Source organism: Arachis hypogaea, chromosome 15, assembly GCF_003086295.3.
Source record: "Arachis hypogaea cultivar Tifrunner chromosome 15, arahy.Tifrunner.gnm2.J5K5, whole genome shotgun sequence".
Lineage (NCBI taxonomy): Eukaryota > Viridiplantae > Streptophyta > Magnoliopsida > Fabales > Fabaceae > Arachis > Arachis hypogaea.
In genome coordinates, this window is record NC_092050.1 from 75,644,918 (window position 1) to 75,658,159 (window position 13,242).

The following is a 13,242-nucleotide window of genomic DNA, read 5'->3' on the forward strand; positions in this document are numbered from 1 at the left end:
TTTTGGAAGTTTAGGACTGGTTGTGACTGTGTTAATTGTGGTGATTGATGTAAGTCATTTTGGGCAGGTGGTGAGGTAGGATAGGGTTGGAGATGTGTATATTGGGGTAGTGTGTAGTGATTTTTGTTGGCATGGTGGTGTTTTTGCAGGTTTGGAAAGTTGGGGTTATTATAGTTGAGGTCCCTTTGTTCATGATTCTGAGGTTCCCTCATTCTTAAATAAGAATGTGGTTTCCATGGTGGAAATTGTGCATTCACTGTGGCAGAATGTAGAGAATCAATTTGTCTAGCTATTGATTCCAAGTGCTGCTGAGTTTGCTGGTGTAGCTGCTTGTTTTGATTCATGATTGCTCTTACTCCTTCAAGATTCATTACTTCCTTTTTTGAAATTGTATTCCGTGGCGTCTCAAATGAGTGTTGGTTATTGGCTCTTTTGTCACTGAACTCTGCAGTTCCTTGGATGGTTGCTGTTGCCTTGAGTAGGCCATCTGAGAAGTAATCTACTGCTTTTCTTGTTTCGGAGGTTAATCCTTCATAGAATGCTCGAAAATCCACCTTGTCATTTGATTTCTTGTATCTCTCCCATGCTTTGAACAGTGGTTCTTCCTCTCTTTGTATGAATGGATGTACTCCTTCTTTCATCTTGATGTGTTGTTGGGGTGAGGAAAATTTGGCTAGAAACTTGGCAACCAATTCATCCCAACTAGTTATACTTCCTTGGGGAAAGGTTTCAAGCCATTGTGCCGCTTCATCCTTCAGTGAGAATGGAAATAGCAAGAGCTTAATGGTATCATGGTCTACACCATTGATATTGACAGCCCCACAAGTTTTCAGAAAAATGGATAGGTGCTGTTTAGAGTCCTCCAAGGGATTTCCACCATAGGAACAATTGTTCTCTATTAGTGTAATGAGTTGTGGCTTCATGTTGTGATGTTCTTCTTTCTCAGAAACTCCTCCTTCCCTGTGACATATAAATCAATCAACAGAAAACACAGTGATTCTCTTGAAAATTGGATGTAGCCGGTTGGGACAAAACTTCAAACAGTTAGTGGGTTAGTCGAAATTAGAGAAAAATAAAGAAAAAGTGCTTGATCTAGATTACCACCTCACTTAATCATTGTCAATCTAATCAATCCCCGGCAACGGCGCCAAAAACTTGATGAGATATTTTGATGAGAAACGAATCTCTCACAAAACACCCAAAACTAACCGGCAAGTGCACCGGGTCGTATCAAGTAATAAAAACTCACGGGAGTGAGGTCGATCCCACAGGGATTGAAGGATTGAGCAATTTTAGTTTAGTGGTTGATTTAGTCAAGCGAATCAAGATTTGGTTGGGTGATTTGTGAATTGCAGAATGTAAATTGCATGAAATTAAAGAGAGCGGGAAAGTAAATTGCTGAAACTTAAAGAACAAGAAATTAAATGGCAGAAACTTAAAGTGCAAGAAATGTAAATTGCGGAATCTTAAAGTGCAAGGAATATAAATTGCTTGAAATGGAAAGGGAATTGGGATGTGGATTTGCAGAATTTAAACAAAGAAAAACTAAATTGCATCAAACAGAAGAGGGAAGGGGAATTGGGATTGAACCGGAAACAAAACAGTAAAGTAAATGAACATTAAAAGTAAGAAACAGAGAATTGAAATGGGAAATTGAGATCTCAGGGCCCAGAGACTAGAAAACCAAGTCTAGATCTCAATGCCGTCCTAGATCCAACAAGAACAATAGCAAGGAAATTGTAAATTGCAAAGAAAAGAGATGAAGATCAAGTAACAGGAAATGAAATTCAATTAACAGTAAAGTAAAGAAAGCAGAGAGATCCAAGATTGAGATTGAAACAGAATTTCTTCAATTCTCAAATCCAAGATCCAAGACAAAGGTAAAATGAAATTGCAAGTAAAAGGAAACAAAGAAATTCAAGTTCACTCCGTAACAAAAGCTTCCCAAAAACTATTCTGAAAATTCTAAAAGGAAAAGCTCCCTCAATAACTTGAATTCTATCCTATTTATACACTTTCCAAAATGATCTTCAAGCCTTGAGTTGGGCCTTTGTTCTTGGTGGAATTGGGTTGAAAGAGGCCTTGGTTGATTGCTCTTGAAGATTGAAGAAGAACCGAAGTGAACCAATTGAACCGGTTTTTGAAGTTAGCCAAAGTTAGTCTCAACGTTAGGGTCAAAGTTAGGGGTCTAACTTTGACCCTAACTTTTCATATCAGCAAGCTAAATTCCCTGGTTTGGACGTTGGTGCCAACGTTAGGGGTCTAACTTTGACCCTAACGTTGGCAATGCTTGGTGCTAGTGGTGCCAACGTTAGCCTCCAAGTTAGGGGGCTAACGTTGGCGCAAACGTTGGCCTTCCTCCTTTGTGATTCAAGTGCCAACGTTAGCCTCCAAGTTAGGGGGCTAACGTTGGCGCAAACGTTGGCCTTCCCTCTTTGTATTTTAAGTGCCAACGTTAGCCTCCAAGTTAGGGGGCTAACGTTGGCGCAAACGTTGGTGCCCAGGGGAGAAACTCTCAAGTTCCAACGTTAGCCTCCAAGTTAGGGGGCTAACGTTGGAGCTAACGTTGGCCACTTCCAGGGAGTGATTTACATGCCCAATGTTAGCCTCCAAGTTAGGGGGCTAACGTTGGGGCTAACTTCATGCAACCCGGTTCAATTTTCACTTATTCTATTGTCCTCTCTTCACTCCTAGCCATTCCTCTTTGCTTCACCCTTTCTCCAAGCCTTCTTCACCTATCATTGATCAACCAAACTAATCAAAGCTTTGCTCAAAATCATGAGGTATTCAATCTTCCACAATATGCAACAAATATAGCACAAAACCTCATGAAATGGCATGAATTTACATATGGTTGGTTCAATCAAGGGAAACATGAAAATCTACTCAATTAGCTTGCTTGTAGCTCAAGAAAGTGCATAATTCTAATGAAAACTAAAGAAAAAGACTAGCTAAAATGGGCTAGGATGACTTGTCATCAGTCCTCTCAGTGAAAATGGTCCAGGTGCGCTGTCACCGCACGGCTAATCATCTGTCGGTTCTCACTCATGCTGGAATAGGATCCATTGATCCTTTTGTATCTGTCACTACGCCCAACCCTTGTGAGTTTGAAGATCGTCACAGTCATTCAATCCCTGAATCCTACTCGGAATACCATAGACAAGGTTTAAACTTTTCGAATTCTCAAAAATGCTGCCAATGGATTCTAGCTTATACCACGAAGATTCTGATTAAGGAATCCAAGAGATACTCATTCAATCGAAGGTAGAACGGAGGTGGTTGTCAGGCACACGTTCATAGGTTGAGAATGGTGATGAGTGTCATGGATCATCACATCCATCATATTGAAGTGCGAATGAACATCTTAGATAGAAACAAGCGTGTTTGAATAGAAAACAGAAATAATTGCATTAATTCATCGAGACACAGCAGAGCTCCTCACCCCCAACAATGGAGTTTAGAGACTCATGCCATCAAAGAGTACAAAGTTCAGATCTAAAAATGTCAGATACAAAATAAATCTCTAAAAGTTGTTTAAATACTAAACTAGTAACCTAGGTTTATAGAAAATGAGTAAACTGAGATAGATAGTGCAGAAATCCACTTCTGGGGCCCACTTGGTGTGTGCTAGGGCTGAGACTTGAGCTTTACACGTGCCTAGGATGTTTCTAGAGTTAAACGCCAGGTTGTAACCTATTTCTGGCGTTTAACTCCAACTTGTAACCTGTTTCTGGCGTTTAACGCCAGAATGCAACATGGAACTAGCGTTGAACGCCAGTTTATGTCATCTATCCTCGAGCAAAGTATGGACTATTATATATTGCTGGAAATCCCTGGATGTCTACTTTCCAACGGAATTGAGAACGCGCCATTTGGACTTCTGTATCTCAAGAAAATTTTCTTTGAGTGCAGGGAGGTCAGAATCCAACAGCATCTGCAGTCCTTTTTCAGCCTCTAAATCAGATTTTTGCTCAGGTCCCTCAATTTCAGCCAGAAAATACCTGAAATCATAGAAAAATACACAAACTCATAGTAAAGTCCAGAAATGTGATTTTTATTTAAAAAACTAATAAAAATATACTAAAAACTGATCAAATCATACTAAAAACTATGTAAAAACAATGCCAAAAAGCGTATAAATTATCCGCTCATCACAACACCAAACTTAAATTGTTGCTTGTCCCCAAGCAAATAAAAACAAAGTAGGATAAAAAGAAGAGAATACACAATGAATGCCAAAAACATCTATGAAGATCAGTCTTAATTAGATGAGCGGGGCTATTAGCTTTTTGCTTTTGAACAGTTTTGGCATCTCACTTTATCCTTTGAAGTTAAGAATGATTGGCATCTATAGGAACTCAGAATTCAGATAGTGTTATTGATTCTCCTAGTTTAGTATGTTGATTTTTGAACACAGCTACTTTATGAGTCTTGGCCGTGGCCCTAAGCACTTTGTTTTCCAGTATTACCACTGGATACATAAATGCCACAGACACATAACTGGGTGAACCTTTTTAGATTGTGACTCAGCTTTGCTAAAGTCCCAAATTAGAGGTGTCCAGGGTTCTTAAGCACACTCTTTTTTTGCTTTGGACCTTGACTTTAACCGCTCAGTCTCAAGTTTTTACTTGACACCTTCACGCCACAAGCACATGGTTAGGGACAGCTTGGTTTAGCCGCTTAGGCCAGGATTTTATTCCTTTAGGCCTTCCTATCCACTGATGCTCAAAGCCTTGGATCCTTTTTATTACCCTTGCTTTTTGGTTTTAAGGGCTATTGGCTTTTTGCTCTTGCCTTTTGGTTTAAAGAGCTTTTGGCTTTTTCTACTTGCTTTTTCTTTTTCTTTCTCTCTTTTTTTTTTGCCATTTTTTTTCCGCAAGCTTTTGTATTCACTGCTTTTTCTTGCTTCAAGAATCAATTTTATGATTTTTCAGATTATCAATAACATTTCTCCTTTTCATCATTCTTTCAAAAGCCAACATATTTAACATTCATAAACAACAATATCAAAAGACATATGCACTGTTCAAGCATTCATTCAGAAAACAAAAAGTATTGCTACCACATCAAAATAATTAAACTGTTTTAAAATTCGAAATTCATGTACTTCTTTTTCTTTTTCAGAAAACATTTTTCATTTAAGAAAGGTGATGGATTCATAGGACATTCATATCTTTAAGACATAGACACTAGACACTAATGATCATGTAATAAAGACACAAACATAGATAAAACATAAAGCATATAAATAAAAAAACAGAAAAATAAATAGACAAGGAGATTAAGGAGTGGGTCCACCTTAGTGAGAGTGGCGTCTTCTTCCTCTTGAAGAACCAATGGTGCTCTTGAGCTCCTCTATGTCTCTTTGATCTGCAGTCAAATGCTCTACCACTGAACTATGGACCTTTGAGATGAACCTCTCCATTTCTCATGACTTGGGGGTGGAGGCAACTGCCTTCCTTTTCCTCTTTCTAGAGGTTTCTCCGGCCTTAGATGCCATAAATTGTTATGGAAAAACAAAAAGCAACGCTTTTTTCACACCAAACTTAAAAGGTTTGCTCGTCCTCGAGCAAAAGAAGAAAGAAGGGAATATAGGGAGAAGTGGAGGAGATGGAGGTGTGTGAATGGGTGGGTCTGGGAAGTTAATGGTTTGAATTTGAATGGTGAGGTAGATGGGGATCCTGTGGGGTCCACAGATCCTGAGGGGTCAAGGACTTAGCATCCCTGCTCCATTGAGGCGTGCAAAATGCCCTTAGTGTGCAATCCTGGCGTTTAACGCCAGACTGCTGCTTGTTTTTGGCGTTAAACGCCAGCTTTTCCCCTTTCTTGGCATTGAACGCCAACTTGGTGCTTGTTTCTGGCATTTAACGCCAGCTTGATGCTTCTTTCTGGCGTTAAATGCCAGTCTGATGCTTCTTACTGGCATTTAAACGCCAGTAAGCTCTTCCTCTAGGGTGAGCTGTTTTTGACTTTGCTTTGATTTCTGTGACTCCACATGATCATCATCCTAAAGAAAACATAAAATAGAAATGGAAAACAGAAAATTAACATAGATAAGTAAAATTTGGGTTGCCTCCCAATAAGCGCTTCTTTATTGTCAATAGCTTGACAGTGAGCTCTCATGGAGCCTCACAGATAATCAGAGCAGGGTTGGGGCCTCTCAACACCAAACTTAGAGTTTGGTTGTGGCCTCCCAACACCAAACTTAGAGTTTGAATGTGGGGGTTTTGTTTGACTCTGTATTGAGAGAAGCTTTTCATGCTTCCTCTCCATGGTTACAGAAGGAGAACTGGTATGCAAAATTGTTACTCAGGTTGTGAATTGTTGTTCGAAATTGATTCCCTGGAAATGGCACCAAAAACGGATGCACAGAACCATGGTCTAAACATATCTTCACAACTTCGCATAACTAACCAGCAAGTGCACTGGGTCGTCCAAGTAATACCTTACGTGAGTAAGGGTCAAATCCCACGAAGATTGTTGGTATGAAGCAAGCTATGGTCACCTTGTAAATCTCAGTCAGGCGGATATAAAATAGTTATGTGGTTTTCGAAATGCAGTAATAAAAGAAGGATAGAAATACTTATGTAAATCATTGGTGAGAATTTCAGATAAGCGTGTGGAGATGCAATCGTTCCTCTGAACCTCCGCTTTCCTGCTATCTTCATCCAATCAGTCTTACTCCTTTCTATGGCTGGCTTTATATAAGGGCATCACCGTTGTCATTGGCTACATCCCCTCCTCTTGTGAAAATGGTCCAAGATGCCCTGTCACGGCACGGCTAATCATCTGAGGTTCCCGATCATGCTGGAATAGGATTTACCCTCTTTTTGCGTCTGTCACCACGCCCAGCAATCGCGAGTTTGAAGCTCGTCACAGTCATTCAATCATTGAATCCTACTCGGAATACCACAGACAAGGTTTAGACTTTCCGGATTCTCTTGAATGCCGCCATCATTCTAGCTTACACCACGAAGATTTCGATTAAGAGATCTAAGAGACACTCATTCAATCTAAGGTAGAACGGAGGTGGTTGTCAGGTACGCGTTCATAGGGAATGATGATAATTGTCACGTTCATCACATTCAGGTTGAAGTGCGAATGAATATCTTAGAAGCGAAATAAGATGAATTGAATAGAAAACAGTAGTACTTTGCATTAATCTTTGAGGAACAGCAGAGCTCCACACCTTAATCTATGGAGTGTAGAAACTCTACTGTTAAAAATACATAAGTGAAAGGTCCAGGCATGACCGAATGGCCAGCCCCTATGATCTAAGAACTCGGCGTCCAAAGATGTCTAATATAATAGTAAAAAGTCCTATTTATAATAAACTAGCTACTAGGGTTTACAGAAGTAAGTAATTGATGCATAAATCCACTTCCGGAGCCCACTTGATGTGTGCTTGGGCTGAGCTTGAATGTTACACGTGCAGAGGCTCTTTCTGGAGTTGAATGCCAGGTTGTAACGTATTTCTGGCGTTCAACTCTGGTTTATGACTTGTTTCTGGCGTTTAACTCCAGACAGCAGCATAGAACTGGCGTTCAACGCCCTTTTACGTCGTCTAAATTCGGCCAAAGTATGGACTATTATACATTTCTGGAAAGCCCTGGAAGTCTACTTTCCAACGCAATTGGAAGCGTGCCATTTTGAGTTCTGTAGCTCCAGAAAATCTACTTTGAGTGCAGGGAGGTTAGAATCCAACAGCATCAGCAGTCCTTCTTCAACCTCTGAATCTGATTTTTGCTCACGTCCTTCAATTTCAGCCAGAAAATACCTGAAATCACAGAAAAACACACAAACTCATAGTAAAGTCCAGAAATGTGAATTTAACATAAAAACTAATGAAAACATCCATAAAAGTAACTAGATTCTACTAAAAACATACTAAAAACAATGCCAAAAAGCGTATAAATTATCCGCTCATCACAACACCAAACTTAAATTGTTGCTTGTCCCCAAGCAACTGAAAATCAAATAGGATAAAAAGAAGAGAATATACTATAAATTTCAAACTATCAATGAAACATAGCTTCAATCATATGAGCGGGACTTATAGCTTTTTGCCTCTTGAATAGTTTTGGCATCTCACTTTATCCATTGAGGTTCAGAATGATTGGCTTCTATAGGAACTCAGAGTTCAGATAGTGTTATTGATTCTCCTAGTTCAGTATGATGATTCTTGAACACAGCTATTTTGTGAGTCTTGGCCGTGGCCCCAAGCACTTTGTTTTCCAGTATTACCACCGGATACATAAATGCCACAGACACATAATTGGGTGAACCTTTTCAGATTGTGACTCAGCTTTGCTAAAGTCCCCAATTAGAGGTGTCCAGGGTTCTTAAGCACACTCTTCTTTTTTTTTTTTTTGCTTTGGACCTTGACTTTAACCGCTCAGTCTCAAGTTTTCACTTGACACCTACATGCCACAAGCACATGGTTAGGGACAGCTTGGTTTAGCCGCTTAGACCAGGATTTTATTCCTTTAGGCCCTCCTATCCACTGATGCTCAAAGCCTTGGGATCCTTTTTATTGCCCTTGCCTTTTGGTTTTAAGGGTTATTGGCTTTTTCTGCTTGCTTTTTCTGCTTGCTTTTTCTTTTTCTTTCTATTTTTTTTTGCCTATTTTTTTTTCTGCAAGCTTTGTTCTTTGCTGCTTTTTCTTGCTTCAAGAATCATTTTTATGATTTTTCAGATTATCAAATAACATGTCTCTTTGTCATCATTCTTTCAAGAGCCAACATATTTAACATTCTTAAACAACAACTTCAAAATACATATGCACTGTTCAAGCATTCATTCAGAAAACAAAAAGCATTGTCACCACATCAATATAATTAAACTAAGTTCAAGGATAAATTCGAAACTCATGTACTTGTTGTTCTTTTGAATTAAAACAGTTTTCCTTTAAGAGAGGTGATGGATTCATAGGACATTCATAACTTTAAGACAAAGTTACTAACTACTAATGATCATGTAATGAAGACACAAACATAGATAAGCACTTAACATAGAAAACGAAAAACAGAAGAAATAAGAACAAGGAATGAATCCACCTTAGTGATGGTGGCGTTTCCTTCTTGAGGAACCAATGATGTCCTTGAGCTCTTTTATGTCTCTTCCTTGTCTTTGTTGTTCCTCTCTCATTGCTTTTTGATCTTCTCTAATTTCATGAAGGATGATGGAGTGCTCTTGATGTTCCACCCTTAATTGTCCCATGTTGGAGCTTAGTTCTCCTAGGGAGGTGTTGATTTGCTCCCAATAGTTTTATGGAGGAAAATGCATTTGAGGCATCTCCGGGATCTCATGGTGATGAGCTTCATGCGCCTCTTGAGCTCCATGGATGGGCTCTCTTGCTTGCTCCATCTTTTTCTTAGTGATGGGCTTGTCCTCTTTAATGAGGATATCTCCCTCTATGTCAATCTCAGCCGAATTGCATAGGTGGCAGATGAGGTGAGGAAAGGCTAACCTTGCCATAGTGGAGGACTTGTCAGCCACTTTGTAGAGTTCTTGAGGTATGATCTCATGAACTTCCACCTCTTCTCCAATTATGATGCTATGGATCATGATGGCCCGGTCTATAGTAACTTCAGACCGGTTGCTAGTGGGAATGATTGAGCATTGAATGAACTCCAACCATCCTCTAGCTACAGGCTTAAGGTCCAGTCTTCTTAGTTGAACCGGTTTGCCTTTTGAGTCAATCTTCCATTGAGCTCCTTCTACACATATGTCCATGAGGACTTGGTCCAACCTTTGATCAAAGTTGACTCTCCTTGTGTAGGGGCGTGCGTTCTCTTCCATGTTTGGCAAGTTGAACGCCAACCTCACATTTTCCGGACTAAAATCTAAGTATTTCCCCCGAACCATGGTGAGATAATTCCTTGGGTTCGGGTTCTTACTTTGATCATGGTTCCTAGTGATCCATACATTAGCATAGAACTCTTGAACCATTAGGATGCCGACTTGTTGGATGGGGTTTGTTAGAACTTCCCAACCTCTTCTTTGAATTTCATGTCGGATCTCCGGATACTCATTTCTTTTGAGTTTGAAAGGGACCTCGGGGATCACCTTCTTCTTGGCCACAACATCATAGAAGTGGTCTTGATGGGCTTTGGAGATGAACCTTTCCATCTCCCATGACTCGGAGGTGGAAGCTTTTGTCTTCCCTTTCCCTTTTCTAGAGGATTCTCCGGTCTTAGGTGCCATCAATGGTAATGGAAAAACAAAAAGCTTATGCTTTTACCACACCAAACTTAGAATTTTGCTCGCCCTCGAGCAAGAGAAGAAAGAAAAGATGAAGAAGAAGAAGAAAAGATGGAGAAGAGGGGGGAGGTGTGTTTCGGCCAAGAAGAGAAGAGAGGGTTGTGTTGTGTGAAAATGAGGAAGAATGGAAGGCTTTATATAGGGAAGGGAGGGGGGTTAAGGTTCGGTCATTTAGGGTGGGTTTGGGTGGGAAATTGATTTTGAATTTTGAAGGTAGGTGGAGTTTATGAGGTAGGTTTATGGGGAAGAGTGGATGGATGTGAGTGGTGAAGAGATGATGGGGAAGAGAGATTGAGGTGATTGGTGAAGGGTTTTGGGGAAGAGTGTTTATGGGATTGTGTGAAAGAGGGGTGAGAAGAAGTGAGTGGAGGTAGGTGGGGATCCTGTGGGGTCCACAGATCCTGAGGTGATCCTGTGGGGTCCACAGATCCTGAGGTGTTCAAGGATTTACAACCTTGCACCAAATTAGGCATACAAAATGCCCTTGCACACAACTCTGGGCGTTCAGCGCCAGGTTGGTGCTTGTTCTGGGCGTTGAACGCCCATTTGTAGCCTATTTCTGGCGTTGAACGCCAGAACCATGCTTGTTCTGGGCGTTCAGCGCCAGCTCTCCTCCAGGGTGCATTTCTGGCATTCAAACGCCCAAATGCTACCCATTTCTGGCGTTCAGCGCCAGAACCATGCTCTGTTCTGGCGTTGAACGCCCAAAACATGCTTCTTACTGGCGTTTAAACGCCAGTAAGGTCTTCCTCCAGGGTGTGATTTTTCTTCTGCTGTTTTTGATTCCGTTTTCAATTTTTATATTTATTTTGTGACTCCACATGATCATGAACCTATAAAGACATATAACTAAGAAAAATATAATTAGAAAAACATTGGGTTGCCTCCCAACAAGCGCTTCTTTAATGTCAATAGCTTGACATTGGGCTCTCATGGAGCCTCACAGATGTGCAGAGCTTTGTTGAAACCTCCCAACACCAAACTTAGAGTTTGGATATGGGGGTTTGACACCAAACTTAGGGTTTGGTTGTGGCTTCCCAACACCAAACTTAGAGTTTGACTGTGGGGGCTTTGTGTGACTCTGCTTTGAGAGAAGCTTTTTCTGCTTCCTCTCCATGGATGCAGAGAGAGATCCTTGAGTTGTAAACACAAGGTTGTCCTTATTTAATTGAAGGATCAATTCTCCTCTGTCCACATCAATCACAGCTCTTGCTGTGGCTAAGAAAGGTCTTCCTAGGATGATGGATTCATCCTCTTCCTTTCCAGTATCCAAGACTATGAAATCAGTAGGGATGTAAAGGCCTTCAACCTTTACTAACACGTCCTCTACTTGTCCATAAGCCTGTTTTCTTGAATTGTCTGCCATCTCTAATGAGATTTTAGCAGCTTGCACCTCATAAATTCCCAGTTTCTCTATTACAGAGAGGGGCATGAGGTTTATCCCTGAACCAAGGTCACACAGAGCCTTGAAGATCATGCTGCCTATGGTACAATGTATTATGAACTTTCCAGGATCCTGTCTCTTCTGAGGCAATGTCAGTTGATCCAGATCACTTAGTTCATTGGTGAACAAGGGAGGTTCATCTTCCCAAGTCTCAATACCAAATAATTTGGCATTTAGCTTCATGATTGCACCAAGGAACTTGGCAGCTTGCCCTTCAGTAACATCCTCATTCTCTTCAGAAGAGGAATACTCATCAGAGCTCATGAATGGCATAAGGAGGTTCAATGGAATATCTATGGTCTCTAGATGAACCTCAAAGTCCATTGGTTCCTCAGAGGGAAGCTCCTTATTGACCACTGGATGTCCCAGGAGGTCTTCCTCCTTGGGATTCACGTCCTCTCCTTCCCTTACAAGTTTGGCCATGGTGCTTATGTCAATGGCCTTGCACTCTCCTTTTGGATTCTCTTTTGTATTGCTTGGGAGAGTACTAGGAGGGATTTCAGTGATCCTTTTACTCAGCTGGCCCACTTGTGCTTCCAAATTTCTAATGGAAGACCTTGTTTCATTCATGAAACTCACAGTGGCCTTAGATAGATCAGAGACTAAATTTGCTAAGCTAGATGGATTCTGCTCAGAATTCTCTGTCTGTTGCTGAGTGGATGATGGAAGAGGCTTACTATTGCTAAACCTGTTTCTTCCACCATTATTAAAGCCTTGTTGAGGCTTTTGATCCTTCCATGAGAGATTTGGGTGATTTCTCCATGATGGCTTGTAGGTGTTTCCATATGGTTCACCCATGTATTTTAACTCTGCTATTGTAGGGTTCTCAGGATCATAAGCTTCTTCCTCAGAAGATGCCTCTTGAGTACTGTTGGATGCAGCTTGCATTCCATTCAGACTCTGAGAAATCATATTGACTTGCTGAGTCAATATTTTATTCTGAGCCAATATGGCAACCAGAGTATCAATTTCAAGAACTCCCTTCTTCATAGGCGTCCCATTACTCACAGGATTCCTCTCAGAATTGTACATGAACTGGTTATTAGCAACCATGTCAATGAGTTCTTGAGCTTCTGCAGGCGTTTTCTTTAGGTGAATGGATCCACCTGCAGAAGTATCCAATGACATCTTTGATAACTCAGATAAACCATCATAGAATATATCCAGGATGGTCCATTCTGAAAGCATGTCAGAAGGACATTTTTTGGTCAGCTGCTTGTATCTTTCCCAAGCTTCATAGAGGGATTCACCTTCTTTCTGTCTGAAGGTTTGAATATCCACTCTAAGCTTGCTCAGCTTTTGAGGAGGAAAGAACTTGGCTAAGAAAGTCGTGACCAGCTTGTCCCAAGAGTTCAGGCTATCTCTGGGTTGAGAATCCAACCACACTCTAGCTCTGTCTCTTACAGCAAAAGGGAAAAGCATGAGCCTGTAGACTTCAGGATCTACTCCATTAGTCTTAACAGTATCACAGATCTGCAAGAATTCAGTTAAGAACTGAAAGGGATCTTCAGATGGAAGTCCATGAAACTTGCAGT

General features: G+C 40.7%; 1 non-coding gene across 1 annotated transcript; it reads left to right on the forward strand.

Annotated features, from left to right (window-relative positions):
- The first annotated feature begins 12,889 nt into the window (after positions 1 to 12,889).
- Positions 12,890 to 12,997, forward strand: LOC112753929 (small nucleolar RNA R71). Its single transcript, XR_003178289.1, has one exon. It is a non-coding gene; the product is annotated as a small nucleolar RNA R71 (small nucleolar RNA).
- The last annotated feature ends 245 nt before the right edge of the window (positions 12,998 to 13,242 follow it).